We start from the raw sequence: 21,213 nt of genomic DNA on the forward strand, positions 1-21,213 counted from the left end.
TAATAAAGTAAGATAAACAGAGTGTCTCTTGATTTGCAGATGATATTTTTACTAACTAAATATCTCAAAAAAATATATAATAATATAAGGAATTTTTATATCAATGTAAAATTGAAGGCTCTTTATTGTAGCAGAAATCTAATCTTCTTTAAAAAAAGAGAGGTTGAAAGAATTTTCAATTAAATTTTATTTTTTCAACTCTAAGATTAAGTTTCTGTTTTGCAAGTGGATTAAATCACTTTTCTGCAGAAAATTATTTAAATGTCATTTTGTCACCGAAAACAATGATCTCAGATTGTTTAAAAGATCTATTCCTGCTTTTAAAGTACATCGTTAAACGTGATGCCTGAAGACCCCCCCCCTCGTCCGCGATTATAGATGTAGTCATGATTTAGTCTCTATATATTCAAGGATGCGGTAAATGAGGGTGAGAGAAGGAACAACGAGCGCTCTAGGCGAAGAGCCGACATTGGCGCCGTTCGGAGATGCGCGTTGAATTTTAATGAACGCTTTGCCTTTGTGCGCTAAGCTGCTTCCGCCAGAGTCCGTCCCGCAGGATCGCGTGGGCGTGAAATTTTTATGGAACACGGATCATTCATCTCGCGCCTCGTTTTCCCTCTCTGCGCGATCAGATGATCTATCTCAGCCCAGTGTCGCGATCATCTTACGACGACACTTCCCTTGGCGGTAACGACATCCTGCCGGACGTTCTTCCCGCGGTTTCCGATGTAACTGAAATCGGGGATACGCTTAAAATGCGAGATTGCAAATATATCGAGGCACCTTTGTCTCTCGGTACCGCGCGTGATCGACCTGTCATCTGGCGCGACGCCAAAATGGCGCAGTCATCAATTTTAGTGAAAAATTGGGCAAAGTATGAAACTTAGGTACAAGCAAGAAACTTATTACGACCATTTGGTAAGAAGTACGGGGAAGTTTAATAAGCACCGCAATGTGTGTTGCAAAATGAATTATGATAGCGATCATAAGTCATTCGCCTTCTCTTGAATACTAAATTGAAAGTTATAAAATTAGAGATATTCCACGATCTTTAAAACTATATCATGTATAAAATATATGAAATACTTTTCATTTTAAAGTCATTAAACGTAGTAAATATAAAAAAATAAATATAAAAAATATAAAAATATAAAAAATATATAAAAAAATAAGCATAAGAAAAAATGTATAAATATAATGAATGATAGAAAGATTTTGCGTTATTAAATACTTTTGCTTTAATGATTTTCACGTTATAAAGAAGTACTCATAATAAGCTATTTTTCATCGTTTTTTAAGTTAAATTTTTGAAATGAAGCAAATTTTTTTTAATTCAGATGTAATTTTCATTTGTTTATTAATATATTTGTTCTTTTTACGTCAACATAATGACATTCGGGCGAATAATATTATATAATATAATTCATATGTTCTCTCGTCTCTTGATTTTTTTCATATCTTCGATATTGCTGCTGCGACATTTTATACGCGAATGAATCCTCGTTACATTGTCGAAATTGCCGCGTCGCGACTGCAAGATTTTCAGTTTTATTTTCGGATTCGCTTTTGAGTCCCTCCTTTTGTTTAACGTTTCACGGCGTCTTTCTCTCCTACTCTATTCCCAAATGGATTTTGCATAAGAACGGAGCGCGCGTCGCTTCGCGCGCAGTAAAGCGCGCATAAGTACTTTCTTTCGGAGCAGATATTCATGGCGAGGTCGTAGCAACCATGCCATCGAAAAACATTCGTAACGTCTTCCATTCGCGAGTCTCTCGCGATTACACTATGTATCTCTCTTTCCCCCCGAGAAGAGCTCGTTTCCTTTCTGCGATCCGCCTGAACGACGAAGAAAAGAATGCGGAATGATACACGATGCTCTCCGAAGCGGAATTGAGAGGAGGGTCCCAAGGATTTGCAAAGAAAAGGACAATGTTTGGAGTTATTGTGAGGAAAAATATCATTCGATCTTCAAGATCTGACAATGGGACTGTGATATTGCATAAATGATGGATGGCACAAGTGGTACTACGTTAGATACATGGAATGCATGTTGCATGTTGAGTACATGAAATATATTGATATATTGCATGTGAAAACTTTTAACAAATCGAAGTGAAAAGAATATAGAAAAATTTAATGTAAAAAATGTTCCTTATTAAGTTTGAATTATTATAAGTTAATCATCATTTCGTTTTTCATCCAACATATATGACATTAATTATTATAAGTTATTAGAAGCATTATATTAGAATGTTAAAAGTAAAGATTTAAAAGTAAAAATATATGTGTGATATTTTTTATTTGTTGTTTAAATATAGCATTTTAAAATCCTGTAACTTTTGCTACTGGTTGTTTAGATATGCATCTCTTACAAATAAATTTCTCTTTTCTATTTCACAAAATTATAAATTTATGTTTTATTAAACCAATTGTAATGTAATAAAATTTCAGTGAATCTATCCGCGCGTAAACGACATAATAATTTAAAAATATTTTCCATGAATTTATAGAATTTTGCGCTTGATAAGCTAACGAGAAATCTCCGAATATTTTACGCTTCTATCTTTTTAATTTATGGACAAAAAAGAATTACGAGCCAACAAGCTCTCGCTTTACATGCTTGCATCAGTGCGAAATTTCTCACTTACGCATCAGCGATGGGCGGTATCAGGATTTACAGGATTCTCGCTATCGTGAGCATTTGCGTAATCCTTACCCGTCAACTATCGAGATCGCACGTCCCGTTTCCGTGTTATGTCACATATGTGTTATATATATGATGTATATAGGAGCAAAATATGTGCAGAAAAAATATATTCGTATATTATTGTGACTCGTGCACGCAGATAATTGAGATAATTACACGGCAACTTGTTCCTTTTACGTTCATATTTGTGTTAAAATCTCTCGTTCTCCCTTTCTCTTTCTCCCTCTCGGTAAATACTTAAAAACATTATCACGTTGCCGCCACATTATTCATCTGTTAGCTGAGTGGAATTTTTAATATCATTTGAAATTAAATTTTAATATTCACCACCCTATTACTGATAATTTAAAGATTGTATGGAATATTTATATTTGCAATATATGTTCGGAAATTATTTACTCTCTTAATTATTATTAATTTCATGAATAATTAATATGCAGAACATTTCACATTAACTTGCTCAGTAATAAATTAATAACAGAAATAATGATAATATAATAACAGAGTAAATTTCCATGATAATTCTTGCATTTGAATAATCCCAATTTTATAAAATTGAAAAACTGTATAAAACACAAAAAATTTGAAAGTCAGAATCAGAAGCTTTAAAATTTTCAAGTTTGATATATTCGAAAAACTAATCTCCATCAAATCTTAAAAGACTCTTAAAATCTAAAAATTGCTTAAAAATACATACTTAAGGAATGAAGAATTTTAAAATCCTAGGATCTATAGTCAAAAAGTCTAGCATCTAAAAATTTAAATATGCTAAGTCTTTATAAAAATTTAAATATCCGAAAATTTGTGAAAGCTTTAGAGTTCTAGAATGTGAGAATTCAAAGACTCAATTAAAGTTTAACGCTCTTAATACCTAAGAAACTACAGAGAGAGAGAGAGAGAGAGAGAGAGAGAGAGAGAGAGAGAGAGAGAGAGAGAGAGAGAGAGAGAGAGATTCAACTTTTCTGAAAACCAAAGATTTAAATATTCAAGAATCCACGAATATATGCTAACTCCGTGGTAGAATAACTTTATTAATGAAAAATGTAGAAAACTTTGTAACAACATACTACACTTGGTTTAATATATTCTCGCAGCACGTAGACTTTATAAGCTAAGCATTAGTCGAAGAATGGCGAAATGGCGTGAACGTGGTGCCGCTTGGGTTTTGTAAGAGAGCTCGTCCCGAGGGATCTCAGTATTTTGTGCACCACTTTCCAACTCCAGTTATGCTCTAGATATTTTTACAAAACAGTTCAAAGTTCCGCGAATTTTTATCGTACCGCAACATATTATCAAATCCTTCCTGAGTCATATTTCTTTTGTCACATAAAAGTATGTACTCGTACATCAAGAACTAAAAAAATTAACTAAAAGATCGCGCATGAATCTCTTTTATTCATTCACAGATTCTTCTAATAGTTTTTTTTTAATAATTTTCCTTTTACTTAATAATTATATTGAAATAAATAAATATAAATATTTTACGAAAGAAAATATTTTATTATTTAATTCTGACATGCCGCTTAATTATTTGATGATTACTTGGTTTGTGTGGCAAAACATATTCTTATATTTATAAATCGTTGAATAATTAGAGAATAAATATTTAAAATTCGCGTTTTATTTCTTGTAAATATTACATGATAAAAATGTTCTACTTATACCGTTTATTTATTTTACATTAAACGATAAGAGTCGCGTATAAAAATGAGAGATGGAAACTCTATAAAATGAAGCCAGCGGAAAATGGTTGGATTTCGGGGATGGACGGTGTACACACGGTATACGGCAATTGAGATTTGAATATGTATGAGGATCAAGGCATATGGCATACAGGTTGTGCCTTCGGTTTATCGTGTGACTCGAGATGTGTTGCTATCTGGATGACAAAACAAATAGCATATCGAAGATTATAAAACTTGCATACATTCGAAATAAATCCCTACGAAATCTTCAAAAAAATGTTTACCCTCTTTTTCCATAAATAATGGAAGAAAATTTTATTATTACGTGATAGCATGTAACATATACGCGAATTGCGATTTGCTTAAATATAATACATTGAGAAGTATCTTCGTAAATTAAAAACCAATAAAACATAATAACTTTTATATTTTGATTAATTCAATTAATTTTAATAATAATTTTTTTGTAACATTCACACTATTTACATAATGTTTTAATTTCATAAATTTTTCGGCAGTTGTTAATTTTTCGCAAAAATTTTATTATTATTTTTACATCGTGATATTTTTCGTGACAAACACGTCGAGGAATATTCTCGTTAAATTTGACGTTACATTGTGAATGACCGTCGTTTGAGTATAAAATGTTAAAATAACTCGTTAGCTTTTTTCATTCTGTTAAATCTGGTGATATTTTTGCTGAATGTTTTCGGTATCGTTTTATTTTTTTACGGCCGGGACATTCTTCATTGATAAAAGCCCTTGTAACTTCGTTACAACCAGGACGCGTCGATGAAACGATTTTTCTTTTGCACGAAGAGACAGACAAAGCTTTTTGAAAAACCCGTTCAAAGTGTCTCTCTGTCGTAAAGATAGAATGAGGCAATTACTGTCAGTCGCCGCCAGTCTATAAGAGCACACGAAAATGCATCGTATGCATTAACCGGGAAATCTAGCGTCTCTTGTATTATACAGCAACGTTCATTCTATATTCGGAGGTATATTTTTGCAAAATTTTCGTCGATATCTTTTGCACATCCCATTATGTAACATGCGCAAAACTTTTGCATGCATCGTGAAATACGCGCAAAATTTCACTGCTCTAGACTCAACAATAAAACTTGTCATTCATTTCCGAAGTACAAGCACAATTATTTTAATACAGTAGCTTGGAATGTGTATAAATTCACATGAATACAATATAATGTAGATAAATGTAAGTGTACGCATTCATATGTAAATTCGCAACTTTTAAGGCTCAATTTTCAATTGCGTATCCTAAAGCTCCAACAAACAATGATAAAACACGAAGCAGACAAAAACTTATTATATCAATTGCGAATCGTCCGCAAGTTTCGAATAAGTAATCTTTGATTTAAAACGCATTGAATTTGAAAGCTGTTGTAATCATTTCAGGATGTTTTGTATGTACAATCCCAGCAAAAAGTAGCTGAAAATCAATATTGACGAATATATCCACTTTTGGTGTATTTTCAGTAAGAAATTGTGTGGAATACATGGAATAATCTTAGCTACAGTGCAGAGATGTATTTTTTAATATTTATTGCGTTTTTACTGAAATATTCCGAATTTTGTTAATTGAAATGATTCACTTTTAGCAGGGAATTTCGCTTTGTGACAGATACATGGCTAACTTTATTGAATTATATTTAATATATTTTTATTCAGTTAGTACTTGTATAATACTATTTCACCAAATATTTCCTCTGTATCTAAACTTTTGCAAATTTTAAACAAATTTTGAATATTATTTCCATGTGTTTTTATTATTTGAATCGACGGTTATACGTTTCCCATAAGAACACATGTTAATTCGGTGCAAATTAAAATCCTTATAACTTGTGAACGCTTTAAGTGAATCGATTTAAAAATTGTACTGAATATTCTAAACATATGTAAGGACATTCTGTACAATTTTCATTAAATTTTCAATGTCTTGAAAATAGGTACAAAACATCCTCAACTTTTGGCAGAGAATTTCGCCTTGTGACAGACACATGGCTAACTTTATTGAAGTATATTTAATATCTTTTTAATCAGTTAGTACTTGTATAATATTATTTGATCAAATATTTCCTCTGTATCTAAACTTTTGCAAATTTTAAACAAATTCTGAATATTATTTCCATGTGTTTTTGTCATTTGAATCGACGTAATTATACGTTTCCCATAAGAACACATGTTAATTCGTTGCAAATTAAAATCCTTATAACTTGTGAACGCTTTAGTGAATCGATTAAAAATTGTACTGAAGATTCTAAACATATGTAAGGACATTCTGTACAATTTTCATTAAATTCTCAATGTTTTGAAAATTGGTACAAAACATCCTTAACTTTTGGCAGAAAATTTTGCTTTGTGACAGATACATGGTTAACTTTATTGAATTATATTTAATATCTTTTTAATCAGTTAGTACTTGTATAATATTATTTCACCAAATATTTCCTATGTATCTAAACTTTTGCAAATTTTAAACAAATTCTGAATATTATTTCCATGTGTTTTTGTCATTTAAATCGACTTGATTATACGTTTCCCATAAGAACACATGTTAATTCGGTGCAAATTAAAATCCTTATAACTTGTGAACGCTTTAGTGAATCGATTTAAAAATTGTACTGAAGATTCTAAACATATGTAAGGACATTCTGTACAATTTTCATTAAATTCTCAATATTTTGAAAACAGGTACAAAACATCCTTAATATTTGAGAGAATTTAGTAAGCCGCATAAATACCATCGCAATGAATTTATCTCAAATCAGAATTACAAAGGAAAATCGCGAGCGCATAAAATTTTTCCCGAGTTTATCGCGCGTCGATCGCGTTAATAAAAACCTACGGGACGCACATGACTACCTGGGATAGTCACGCATTTTATGATCGCACCCCGGCAGAGTTCCTACAACGACCATCGTAATATCCAAGACCGTAAGCCGAATAGCCGTCCTTAGTTATCCCGCAGAAATTACACCTGCTATTTGGCCGCCCGCCCGCGCCCACGCACGTTTTGTTGGTACACTTAGTTGCTGCAAAACAGCAAAATTCGGCGCGCACGTTTAATAAGTAGCGTGCAATAAGAGGATGACTTACGGCCGCATTACAAACGTCCCGCAGCCGGCCGCCTAGCTTGCTGCAAACGGCTGCTATATCGCAGCGCACTAATTACGGACTTTATGCGCTACATATATGTAATGCATCCTAATTGGAAATGCAGCTCCTGAGTGCCTCATTAAACGGCATGTGCGCGTTTGGACTGACTTTTTCCGTGCGTATGCACACGTTGAAAATGACGATAAATAATAAATGACGAAAAGTTGCACTGTTACACATTTCAATCGAACGGTATTAAATTAGAGATTGCCGACTCTATTTGCGTATCGTATAAAGTATAAACTACCGGTACAAGCTTTTGCCGCTTATATCATTTATCGTCATTACGCACGGTCACTAATCACTTTATATTGTCGGTGTTTAAACGAAAATATTACATGCACATTGAATGCCTTGTTGTATGATAACTCGCGTTAATAATAAATGAATTAACATGCATAAAATAGTGTATGTTGTTTTAGTAGAAGAAACTTTATGCTGTCACGTAAACCGCTCTTGACAGATATGAATGAGGATTTTAATTGATGATACTTTGGGGTACATAACACCCTTTATTAGAAAACTTCGACGCATTAAAAATGAAATTTCTTTCGCGGCTTTAACTCGTTCTCATTTATTTTCTTAATACCAGTTAATCATGAATACATTATTCATCATTAGACGCGCGACGTCTTTTCTCGCAAAAAATATATGTAACAAAAATCAATTTATTATTTGTATTTACTGTTACTTGCTATTTATTACGCGAATAATTTTTTTTATTTTTAATCGTATACTATATATATATATATATATATATATATATATATATATATAATATATATGTATAATATATATGTTATATATATATATATATATATATTATACGTATATATATATATATATATATATATATATATATTGTATATATAATATATATGTATAATATATATATATATATATATTATACTTATATTATATATATATATATATATATATATATATATTGTACGATTAAAACTTTTATTTAATAATTTTCTTACATATAAAAAGAATATATAAATAATGTTTTTCTTAATCGTTTAATCGTATAATCATTAAAAATAAAAATTGTGTCAGCAAAGTATAAAGCATTGTTTTTTAAGAAAAAAGAAATTATTAATTTTTTTATATTTAGCAATAAGGAAACACAAATCTCTGAATTATCTTATATATATTCATATAATCCTTATCTTCATAGTAAAATATATTTTATGAGTAAAATAAACGTTTTTACAAATAGATAAATATTACATTAAATATGAAAACTTTTTAGAAATGATCTTTATAAATTATCTCGATGGAAGAAATCATCCTAGAGCTAACATACGAAAAATAGGACAACAAGGTAAATACGGCGCAAAAGCATTGTGAGAATAATCCAGTTTTATAATACACTCTATTATATGAAAGCAGACTGACGTCCATAGGGACGGTCTGGATGTGTACAGATAGACAAAATGCGCATATGCACAAACAAGAGGAAAGCCTTCTTCTTATTATCATTTTTATTATCATTCTTGTATCACGTCAGCTTCCGGCTCTTTTAATTTTCATTTATAAAAATATTAATTTCATCTCAGATTATATTTGCACAAAGTGAAATTATCACATATCATATACCATTTAAATGTGCAATTTTATAATTTTTCGCAATTGTCTGTATATCTCTTTTTCCTTTTATTATTGGAAAATGTTAAATGTAATGAAATGAAACTTGTAGGTCATGCGAAATATTAAAAAATTTTGAAAATTGCCTTAACGTCGGAAAGAACAGATTTTTGTTACGCATTGTACACTTTGTTAATGAATTAAAATACGTAATTAAAAGCTCCCGTTTGCAAATTGATGGTAAAAATTTAAAATTTTACTGGAAATTTCCCTTGAAAAGATGTTTCTCTATTAACGGAGAGTTTTAACAAGAACATCAAAATATGAAAAATTGTATTTGCAACGTTATGTTGTTCGATTGTATTATCGAAAACATTTACAGAAGATATTGTAACAACAAACCGAAAATATTGCAACAGTATTTTTCGTTAGACACACAATATCCAATTATTCGACAGACTTGTATTACACGCGGCTGGAAGCTGGTTTAAAGAGAACATCAAATCCAAAATAAAAGCGAAATTTCTTCTGATTTTCCGCAAAGTTCTCTTATCTCTTTCTCTTTCTTTCCTTTTCTCTATCTGCAAAGATATCGAAAAAGTAATACTATGTCTGTTGTGGCATTACGACAATTCCTTGTAACACATAGCTACATACTAGACCAAAATGAAGCAATTACCACCAATTGCAGTCACCTTAAAACAAATCACCCTGCATGTCGCATTAATTCAATTGCTCGAATTTAACGATATACGAGTTTATTCCAGAAAAAGATATCAAAATTTAACGCTATCTTCGCTTAAAATGAAATTAAGGAATGTTAAATCAATTCATGATTATAAAAATTGTGATTTAATAGATTATAAAAATCTATTTATAAGATAGATTAGAATCTACTCTCTCTGTCTCTCTCTCTCTCTCTGTCTCTGTCTCTGTCTCTGTCTCTGTCTCTCTTAGAATTCTGTTTCGATTATCAAAATATTATTCTTACAATTAATATCTTTCTTTCAGCAAACAATTGAAACACAATCGAAAAAACACAATTCAGAACACAATTGAAAAATAAGTTAAATTAAAAATAAGTGAAATTTCTTTCTAAGAAAAAATATACATGTATACATTTAATTAATCAATGATATATATTTACAACAAAAAGAACTTTAATTTATTTTATTCGCGCTGTGTAATAATTTTTGGAAAATAATTGCACGATTAAATTCGAAGCGTTATATTATCTTCACAAAAATATCGTTATTCTTATCGCTGCTGGCTATGAAAAAATATTAGTTAAAATTGAAATTTATTGATACACTCTGTAGTGCGTATAGCAATTAAAATAGCACGCAGATAAAACGCGACATTTTTGCTCGATATGATACCAGAAGGTTTGAAACACACGCGAAAAACAGTAGCGCGAAAGCAGAAAATATGCATGTCGTATCATTTTGCGTATCGCGTTTGCAAAAATCACCATTTTGACGCAAGTGCATTTAGCAGTAGAAAAATGAAACTGCTGGCTGAATAACTAAAACACTCCGCATTGTATCGGTTGGCTCGTATCCGTTGGCTCGTTCCAAGCCCGATTTAATAGTGCGCATTTTCCGGAACAATCGCATTCGGCGTTACAGCGAACGGACGCGTCATCCTAAAACGTTCGCCAAATGAGAGAGTTCTTTGTTAGGATAAATTATAACAGTGTGCAACCGCACAAAGCAACGGTGCAACGTTTAAATTCGCCATTAAATATATGCTGTCACCTAGTCGGGCAAACAATCCTTTTGAAATGCCATTATGTATTTGCGTGTCGGAAACGTATGAAACAAATACTCGTGTATGTAATTCTGCTTATACTTGCGAGGGTGCAATGGACAGCCGCAGTTCCCGAAATGGTAAATCATTCTAATTGGCTGATCCGAGATTGAGAGCTGGCAATAATTAGTAACAAAACGAATTATCCGATATCTGTGCTTGATTATTCGAGCCCATGATTTTCACGCTTTCAACATTGGATTATTCTTGCTCAAAAATAATTACTATTATCGATATTTTAAATAAGTTTTATGTGATTAATAAGGTTGAAACTTAACGTGTAATATGTGTTTAAAAATTATTATTAACAATAAATGTTTATTAATAATGAATAATTATAAGTAAACAATAAAAATCTATTAATATGTTAAAGTTTTTATCATGTGAGCTAAAATTACACATAGTGTTAAAACTTTGCTGACTTGGATGATTATCATAGGAACAAAATTATTAGATATGCGATAATACAGATAAAAGCTTTATCTAGTTACATCCTATTCATACCGATATCCATTTTCCAAGCATGTTTGAATTATCGACTTTCGATATTTCTAGTACATTCTGTTCATTCTTGAACAGAACTATCGGTTTGAACACTCAACAGTCGCATTTTTGTATAGTTGACTACTTTTCATCTGATAACTGCGTTTATTAGATACGTAGATAGATATGTAGTGGTAAAAAATATGAAGAGAATGTATATTTTTTACCATTAAATAACGTGTTAATATTTTTTTACACTGAAAAAAAAAGGAAAACACCCACTGTTTTACATTTCATTATTATTCTAGATTAAAAATCATTTCTATTTTATCTTGTTAACCGTTCATTTTAATTAACAATATGCATTTTTAATTAAATGCTTATTCTCGTGCTGCCTCCCTATATCTTTATGCGAGACTATTGATGCAAAAATATTCGACAAATTAATCGGTTTTCTGTGTTTGAAGAAGTTATATTTAATTCAGAAAATATGGCCGCACACTTTATCGAAAAAATGTACGTTCGCTACGCAATAATCAAATTTATTCGCTCCATAATATATAGTGGAACTCACTGCATAAATTACGTGATATTTAATGAAATGGCAGCAATGCGCACGGGCCATTGTCGGACGTGGAGTAACAGAAGTATTAATTATGGACATTACTATTCAATAATATATTACCGCGGTTTCTCTCCCGAAATTTGACCAAGCGGGTGCACCGTGCGAGTTTTAACCCGGCCGGAAATTACGCTTGTCACGCGGCGAAATTGCGCGCGCGATCGGTCGAGATCGATAAATAGATCGGTGATGACGACGGTGATGCGGTGCAACGGGAAGAGAATATTTCGACGCACGGAGAATCGAAGAAAATCCGTGAGAAATCCGCCTAGGGTCGTCGCGACAATAAATCTGAATAAATCGAACGTTGCAAATCGGACGTGATAGATGCGACCGATTATTGCTCCGGATTCACTGGACTCCGCGATTTTTCCGTATCGATATCAGTACACCGCACCAACTTTCGTACCTATATTTTCAATATTTCTTATATCTGTTCACATTTATTCATGTTTTCTAGGCGTGAGTTACACTTGGTGTAGTCCTTTATGTGATCCTGTCCCGTTTTATTTTGAATTCATCCATTTTTATGTTATCGTAATATTTAAAATTTCTCTTCCCCTCGTTTCCTCTCAAGAAAAATATTTAAATGATATATTCAATTTTTTAACACGACAAAAATATATATTTTTAATAATATATTTAATATATATTTAATAATTATTTAATAATAATATATATATTTAATAATTATTTACTATATTTGAAATAATATATTTAATCTCTTTCTAAGACTAGAACAGAAATAATTTGACACTTGACACACAATTCGTAATGTCACGTGTCAAATCATTGATTTACTTATATCAAATCATTTATTAATCGAGAGTACTCATTATTTCCCGAGACGGTCGATCAGTTATTGCTGTCACATAATGGAAAACCACGTGCCGTTTTTGTTGCCTCGTCCAACATTCCCATGACGGAAATGTCATGTCAGATGGACGACCGGATAGAACGACAGACAATAGTCCGGATGGAGAAGCGCGGCGAAAAAGTGCCGCCAAACTGTCGTCCGTAACCGCGGGATCGTTCCCGAGAGACTTGGCGACCGCGCAGTCATCGCCAACGGAAACAAGTAGCATACGAGAAATCGAAGCTGCGACAAATCGGGCGGGAGAGTGTCGTACGAGTGTACATGTTCTATGTGAGAAGCCGTTGTTGAAATGCAAATAAAAACGAACCTTGGTGAATATCAAACATTCCTTTTTACAGTCTTCGATGTATATATCTCCGATATATACGCGTTTGAGAAGAAATTTTCAAAGGAATGGAGTACGATTGAAAAATGTGAGATTAAAGGGAAACGAAAGAAATTTCATGAAAATAATTCACTTGAAAATAAATGCAAGTTTCGCGTGCGAGATAATTATACCTCTTTTATTTAGAATTCACTTCTGGTTTCGTCAAATCAACTCTGGTTTCGCAAATTTATGGACGATCGCGTTAATGTATATTTGATGTTTTCCTGCACATTTCATACGGTGGCATTAAAAAAGAATATAGTCACACTAAATTAAAACGCCGAATTGGTCGCTGAAAAAGGAATATATTCACACCAAATTAAAACGCTATCTTGAACGTTGAAAAAGGGTAAAAAAAATTCGACAGTTTGTCGATAAGTTCATTTACCCGTGAATTATTGGGATTCGCGTTAATTACCGGTTCGTAGCGACAAATTACGTGTTTTTTTCGCGTACGAGCGCCGAATAAGAAACTCGTGTCGGTTGGAAGGTATTAGAGATATTGAATTACGGGTTAAATTTCGTCATGGTCGAAGAGGAAACTATAAAAGCTCCGATTCCTACTTCAACATGTCCTGGACACACTCGATGGAACGAATTCTAATTGACTTTCAGCGATGCTGCTGGCGTTTGATAAATCTTGCCTTGATATCGATATTCGATATATTCACCCGGTACAAATTGATGCACCAGGGAGTAAATACATAATTCAAACGGCAATATTTATTCTGATCGCGGAAATCATGCAAAAATAGCTCATCTTGGATTATAAAAGTCGCTATTTATTATGCGTTGTATCGGTTCTGTTTTACTTTATTATATAATATCAATATAGTCAAAAAAAGCATTTCTATAATAAATAGCGTTCTATAGCAAATTAGACTAACAAATTTTATAAGAACAGTAGATTAATAAACGATATATTTTAAGAGCTAGAAATAAATTTATAAGAAATGTCTTTTTTAAGACATGCTATCCTTTTGCCTGAATTATCAGAATTAAGAACAGACTAGCAAATAGTTCTACAAAGAAATGTCCAATTCACACATTATACTTTTTATTAAAATTATATTAATATTTCTAATTGAAAGAGATGATTTAATTTCTAAAAATGATAGTAAATATCTGTTACATATAATATTTCACACAGTATCATAAATATTTATTACATATAATATTTCATAATATCATATTAATATTTCATATTACATAAATATTTATTACATATAATATTTCACTCATTGTCAGTCATAAAAAGAAAAATTTTTTCGCATTTTAAATTTGTAATCATCCACTCGCGTTACTTATTAATTCAACTTGGCATTTGCTTTGTTTTAAGCAAGTACATGATCAATAGGTTTTTTAACAGCAAGAAATTCCATCGCTTTATACTCGCTTCGTTCGTTGATTTCGTGTAAATCTAGGATTAGGTTAACGTGAGTGCCTGACTTTGTGCGAACCGATAAAGTTGGATTCAACGATAGATATCCGACAGTGAATTCCATGCTATTCGGCCTCGGGTTGCGCCGCCTCTTCGAAATGGAGCAAGCCACGCGTCTGGCAACAACGTGCATTAGATTCCGTGTCAACGATTTTAACAACACGATAAATGCTTAATATTGAACGGATTTCTGTTTCTTGTAACGCAATTTCGACCCTAGATTTAAAATCACGTAAATATATACTCCTAGATAAAATTAACGCATAATTTTTTTTCACTTTTTCTTTAAATTAACGAAAAATTTTATAGTTGAAGTCTTTTCAATCATGATATTTTCACTATTACAATGCGACAGGTAATTCGATGTTAATTTCGTTTCTTGATGAATCCATTGACATAAATATCGAACATGATACATACACAGCATTTGAGGATTATGGATCAATTCTAGTTGTGATTTGTGTATTTTGGCAAACAACATCAAGGATTCATTACTAGTTAATTTCCTGCTCTTTTTCTCGATATATATCTACTCTCTCATTTTTTAATACACACATATATTTATAAAATTATCAGAATATTTCTCGTTGCATTCCTCTTGTCTCGTATTTTGCATAAACACGAATTATTTTTTATTTTGTATGCTCGTGTGCTGCTCGAAAATTTTCTGCATACTACGTGATTGTATTTTAACTCGTGAAATGACGGTCTCTCGGTAGGAAAACGAATATCACCTCGAAAAATATCGGCAAAAATATATTATTTATTCTGCGTTATTTTTATAATAAATAAAGTGGGTCATTCGAAAAAGATTAAAATCAACATGGAATCAGCGCATCAAAAGCCGCCATCGAATACTGACAATTTGCAGTTCATACATAACATGTCATACATAACAGTTATTTTGATCAATTATTATTTTAAGTCACATTTCAACTATGTCCATCGCGCAAAGGATATAAAATGATTTTATGTAGACAGATAGAGAGAAATATATATACAGCTAATTAAAAGTTCATAGGACAATGATAAAGGATAAAGGGACTATAGAATAGATTCACTTTTCATTATAACAAAAAGCTTTATGGTTATATATTCACAATGATGGACTTAAAGTTTTAATGAATTTGCTGAAATAGATAGAATGACACAACTTCTTTAATTCCATAAGTCTCTTTTGTATAATGCTTGAAAAATAAACTTTTCAAGTAATTATATTATCTACAACAATTTTCACAAAATTAAAACAATTCCCAACTTTGTCCTAAGTAAACATAAAATCTTGCATAATAATAATAATTTTTATGTAGTAACATTAACAACATTAATTATATTCTAATTAAATAAATAATTTAAAGAAAAATATCTTTATTTTTTTCAGCATATACTCTATCCTTTTTTTAGAATTTTAAGAATAGAAAGAGAGAAAGAGGGAGAGAGAAATTAGTATTATGTAATATATTTGTCTATAAAATTAATAGGAAAATATTGTAGTATTAATTTTAGAGAAAAAAACATCAAGAGATAAAACTTAAAAGTAAAAGTCTAGAAATGTAAAATATTAAATTTTACATATATCAATCATAAATCAAATGCCACTACAATGTTCTATATAAATATTCTCGCAGATATGTATCAACGAACGGAATAATTTAATCGTCGCAATTCCGTATTCTAAAAAAATGAAAAAGGATAACAAATCGTTCGTTGTGTTATGTGAAAATTTTGATCTTCGATTCTCGCTCATTGAGCAAACAATCGCACTCGATGTGATTGACGTTAAATTGATATCGCATTATCTTGTTGTTTTTCATTTTTTTACCATTGCAGCAATAAATTGTTTATCGCCTTACGAGTTTTAAAATTGCACAATGGCGTCCGTGCACAGCGACAAATCACCGACAGGTAAAAAGATGTCTATCTTTTTATCGTGAGCAATTTTACCTAAACTCTTATCGTGCCAAGCCAGGTTTATTGCTCGGCATTGTTTGCCGCCGCTCATATAAACGTCTTCCGGTATTCTACTCCATCGTCGTGCCATTAGTATCATCGACTCATTTTTTACTACTTTTGTGTGTGAAAGTCATGAAATAATGATTCATGCGATCAGTTTCGGAAGGAAATTTCACGTAAAAATTTGAAACCTTATGCAATTGTTATATTAATATATATTCAATATAGTTACATGTTTTAAAAAAAACTAAGTAGCTTATAAATTAAAATAAATTATAATAAATGCTAGAAATAAGATAAAAATAGCAATAATAAATATCGAATATTAATATTAACAAAGTGAACATAAAAAATAATATCAAAAGATTTATCTGAGAAATTTTTAATCAAAAAGGTAAAAATTAAATAAATATATATATATATATTTTTTTTTTCTTTTAATGACATTAATCATTAATATTAATAGATTTGATATTATCAATTTCGATTCGATCCGATATTAATCATTAGTATTAATCGATTTGAAATAGTCGCAAAATTTTAAAAATAAAAAAAGAAAAATATTATTATTTATGAAATAAGTTATAAAAAATATCGGAATAATTATAAAAGGAATTATGTAACAGATGACATCGATAACAATTAAAGAATATATCACTTCACGAATGAAACACTGCTTAATAATTCGTATTCATTATTATAATTACGAATAGATATAAAAGAACGTGCATTAAAGTTATTTGGAGATGCAATTTGTAGAATTTAGACTTTAAAGAATTCGGGACGATGAGTAACAATTTTTACAATGAATACTTGTATGGACCAGGAGACTTGAAAATTAAGCATCGGTGGTGATGAGGCACATGGACAATGGATTCCGGAAGGTCAAAGAATTTGCTCAAATTACGGTTGGTTCAGCTTTGCAGAACTGCTCGAATATGAGGCTATTCTTTACTTTTCGGCTCCCTCTTTTCCGCATCGCGGCTCTTTTTGTCTCTCTCAACATGTCTTGGATATCAATGTTCTCCATGAAAAAGAAGAAGACTTAGAACATTGTACGAAGGAAATTTCGCGAGCTGAATAAAATTACAAGAACATAAACATAGCCTATTTATTTATATGTAACAGTAATAATCGCGAGAACTGTCGAGATAATTTCTACTCAGATCGGAATTAATTTTAAAAAAATAAGCCGGTAAAAAAATATTAAGAAAAAAGAATGAAATTATGTATGCATAAATAATCCAAATTTGATGTATAAGGATATTGTTAATGCTACAATATTAAGCGTTTCCTTTAACGAGCGCAGAAAAGTGCTTGCTATTTTATTCAAAGCTTCGAGTAATTTGGCATTCATTTTTAATTTTCAATTAATTTTTATCAACGGATTATGTTAAAACAATTGTTTTAATATTTGCTCTCTTTTTATCAAACTATCGAAACATTTTTAAGTAAATCAATAGCTGAAAAATGTAAACTAAGTAAAAAAAATCATCATTAAATATACAGCGCGAAATTCTCTCTCTCTCTCTCTCTCTCTCTCTCTCTCTCTCTCTCTCTCTCTCTCTCTCTCTCTCTCTCTCTCCCTCTCCCCTTCTCCCTCTCCCCTCCCCCCCTCTCTCTCTTACACACATATGCACACATGCACACATTTTATTCAATTTAAACATTACTTTCAACATTTTTGATATGGCAAATTTCACCTCTTTTTTATCCAATAGATAATTGTCCACCTATCGTTTATGAATAATTTAAATATATGTACAAACCGATTCACATCGCGCGCCGGGTTTTCGGAGAGAGATATGACTTTGTTGGCGCCAAGCCATATCTGAACTATCACTACGAAGTCATCGTTTAAATGATACCATATGCCATGTGTTCCCAAACGATAAATAAATCTTGTTGTACATAAATATTATTTTCTTGATTTATGGTTGGGAATTAAAAATCCGTTAAAATCATTTCAAATTATCATAGTCAAATAAACGATTGCATCATATTTTTGCGTTTAAATCAGAAGAGTAATTCGATATTAGCTTCCTCGAAGCTTTTTTCATCGTATAAACAAGTTAGAAACACAGCAATATATGTATTCTGTTTAATTTATTTTGAATTAATTGAATGTACTTGTACACAAAGATAATAAATGATATTTTTAGGATACGGCAAATATATTTATGTATATTTACTTAACTATAATTTAAAAAAATTAAAAATGAATAAGATTCTCCTCTGTTATCAAAGTAGTAAAAAACAATTATAATGGGCTAAAGAGTCATATGCTAGGCCTCTATATTACAAAATTTTAAAAATCTTGTGCATTTTATAATAAGCTTTCTTTCTTGTAAGCAACGAGTTTCGTTGAGAAAAAAAGAAGGAAAAAGAGAATTTCCGTTGGAAAGATATTTTAATATTGTTTAACCTGTAAGTATAAAGTTTTTCGTCAAAAGAATACCTCTCGCCAAAGCACGTATTATGTGATTAAAAAGCGCAAGTGATGCATTTTATAAAGATCGCAAAAAATTAATGCAATCACGAATGTTTGCCTGGATTTTCCGGCTCCGTGAAGGAGTAGAGGAAATATTTGTCGGAAGGTTGAGTAAAATATTGCATCGCGCGGCATAACCACGAGATGATTAATCGTCTCTCACTTTAGAATTAATTACCGGCTCGGTCGGACATAATTATAGTTAACTCAACGCCGATTACGAACGATGCACCCGCTGTTCCTATTTTAATGATTTGTAGTTGCTTGATTCGCGATTCGGTCCGTACATTTTATATATATATATATATATATATATATATATATTTGTATGTATATATATAGCTGATGAACTCATGCAGAAGTTAATTCGTCGATCCAATGCATCCGTCGTTCATACCGGAAATGGATAATCGCGTTGGTAATCACGAACGCGCGCGCACGATTGCTCGCGCCATTTCGAATTCTAATTAAAAGTTAAACGGTTCCAATCGGGGCTAAATTAACATCTGCACAGGCAATCAATCCGTATTAGCAACAAGTTCGTTAATTAAAGAAGGAGAGATACGAGAAATAAAGATTGGCAAAATACTCGTCTGTAATTTTAGCCCCTTAATTCATCCGATGCTTTAATGATTCTTGATCAATCTTTTGAAATTAAAGAAATTTAAACTAATATATATTAGGTAATTTTTATATCCTGATTTAGACTATACATACATAAAATCTTAAATATAATATAATATATAATACGTGTGTATTTGTCTACATAAATTTTTGTTTGATTTATTTTCAATTTTTGTTTAATTTATTTTCAAAAAATTGATTGCGAATCATTAAAGTTAATCAAAATCTAGTTCTTATTTAACAGACATTATTAAATAAATTGCAAAGTCGACAGTTAAGATAAAAAAAATTCTGTTATAAATAAATATTATACATAATGTATTATATAATTTATAATATTATATATATATATATATATATATTTATTAAATATAATATATATATATATATAATATATTATGCACCTTTAATCATTAACTTAGCAATTTTGGTTAAATAAGGGACTTGGTAAATGAACGTGCCTTCAATGCCTTTGGTTCGCAAATGACTTGCATTAATTTTAGGCCGCTTCATTTGGTCTGATCAATGATGCACTAATCAAACTACGCGTAATTATCGTAAACGGAACAGATTGAGGTCACTAAATCAGATTTGACATCGAGTGATGCGTGATTTAGCAGCGATACCGTGATTGTCTTTAATGTAACGTTTCATGCGTGGTCAATATTTCGGAATCGATCGAGAAAACATAATTGTGGTCCTAAAATTGAATTGAAGCGCGCGGAGATGTATCCTGTGTACCGCTCTCTAAAGGAACATCCTTAACACCGATTGTCTTGTAATTGTCTTGTACGTGTGCTCGATCTACACACGTTATTTCGCCGGAGTAACGCGTTTCTACTTTAGAAATTACTTTCCTAACATATTGCGGTGACTCGTCGCATTACAATGAAAGTTGGATGGTGTTCTTTCTTCTCACGCAAGAAATCCCTGTCGGGGCAAAATAGTTCGGCGGAACGACGTGAAATAGAAATAAGCTCCGCGCGCTTCGGAAAACTTTGAGAATGGACCATGCGACCGGGATGGAATGCATCGGAATACTCGGCAGAAATAAGATAGAAATATATTCTCGTCGTTATGAAATTAAGTCCTGCGGGTAAAGCGGAAAGCAGAGATTGTATCGCGCAAAAGATTCGAAGAAACTTCTGTTGCGCTAAATCGAATTGCCGATCTTAATAGATAAGAATGCAATTAAGGAAAATTAAGCGCGCCCGTTAAGTCTGTTGCAATTTCCACTAAAAGAGACAACACAAATTTATTATCTCTAGATGCTCACAAAATAAGTGATGTGTAAAAAATTACGAAGAATAAAAATCTAAATAATGAGCGAACAACAGTAAATAAAATTATATGCGTAAAAATACGGAATTGTTAAAAGTATATATAT

At 31.3% G+C, this 21,213-nt stretch overlaps 1 protein-coding gene across 6 annotated transcripts in view; it reads right to left on the reverse strand.

Moving 5' to 3' along the window:
* Positions 1–21,213, reverse strand: part of LOC105248646 (glutamate receptor ionotropic, kainate 2) — a 252,433-nt gene that overhangs the window by 146,683 nt on the left and 84,537 nt on the right. The gene's annotated exons all lie outside the window — the stretch shown is intronic.

Source organism: Camponotus floridanus, unplaced genomic scaffold, assembly GCF_003227725.1.
Source record: "Camponotus floridanus strain SB8 unplaced genomic scaffold, Cflo_v7.5 scaffold44, whole genome shotgun sequence".
In the NCBI taxonomy this organism is placed as follows: domain Eukaryota; kingdom Metazoa; phylum Arthropoda; class Insecta; order Hymenoptera; family Formicidae; genus Camponotus; species Camponotus floridanus.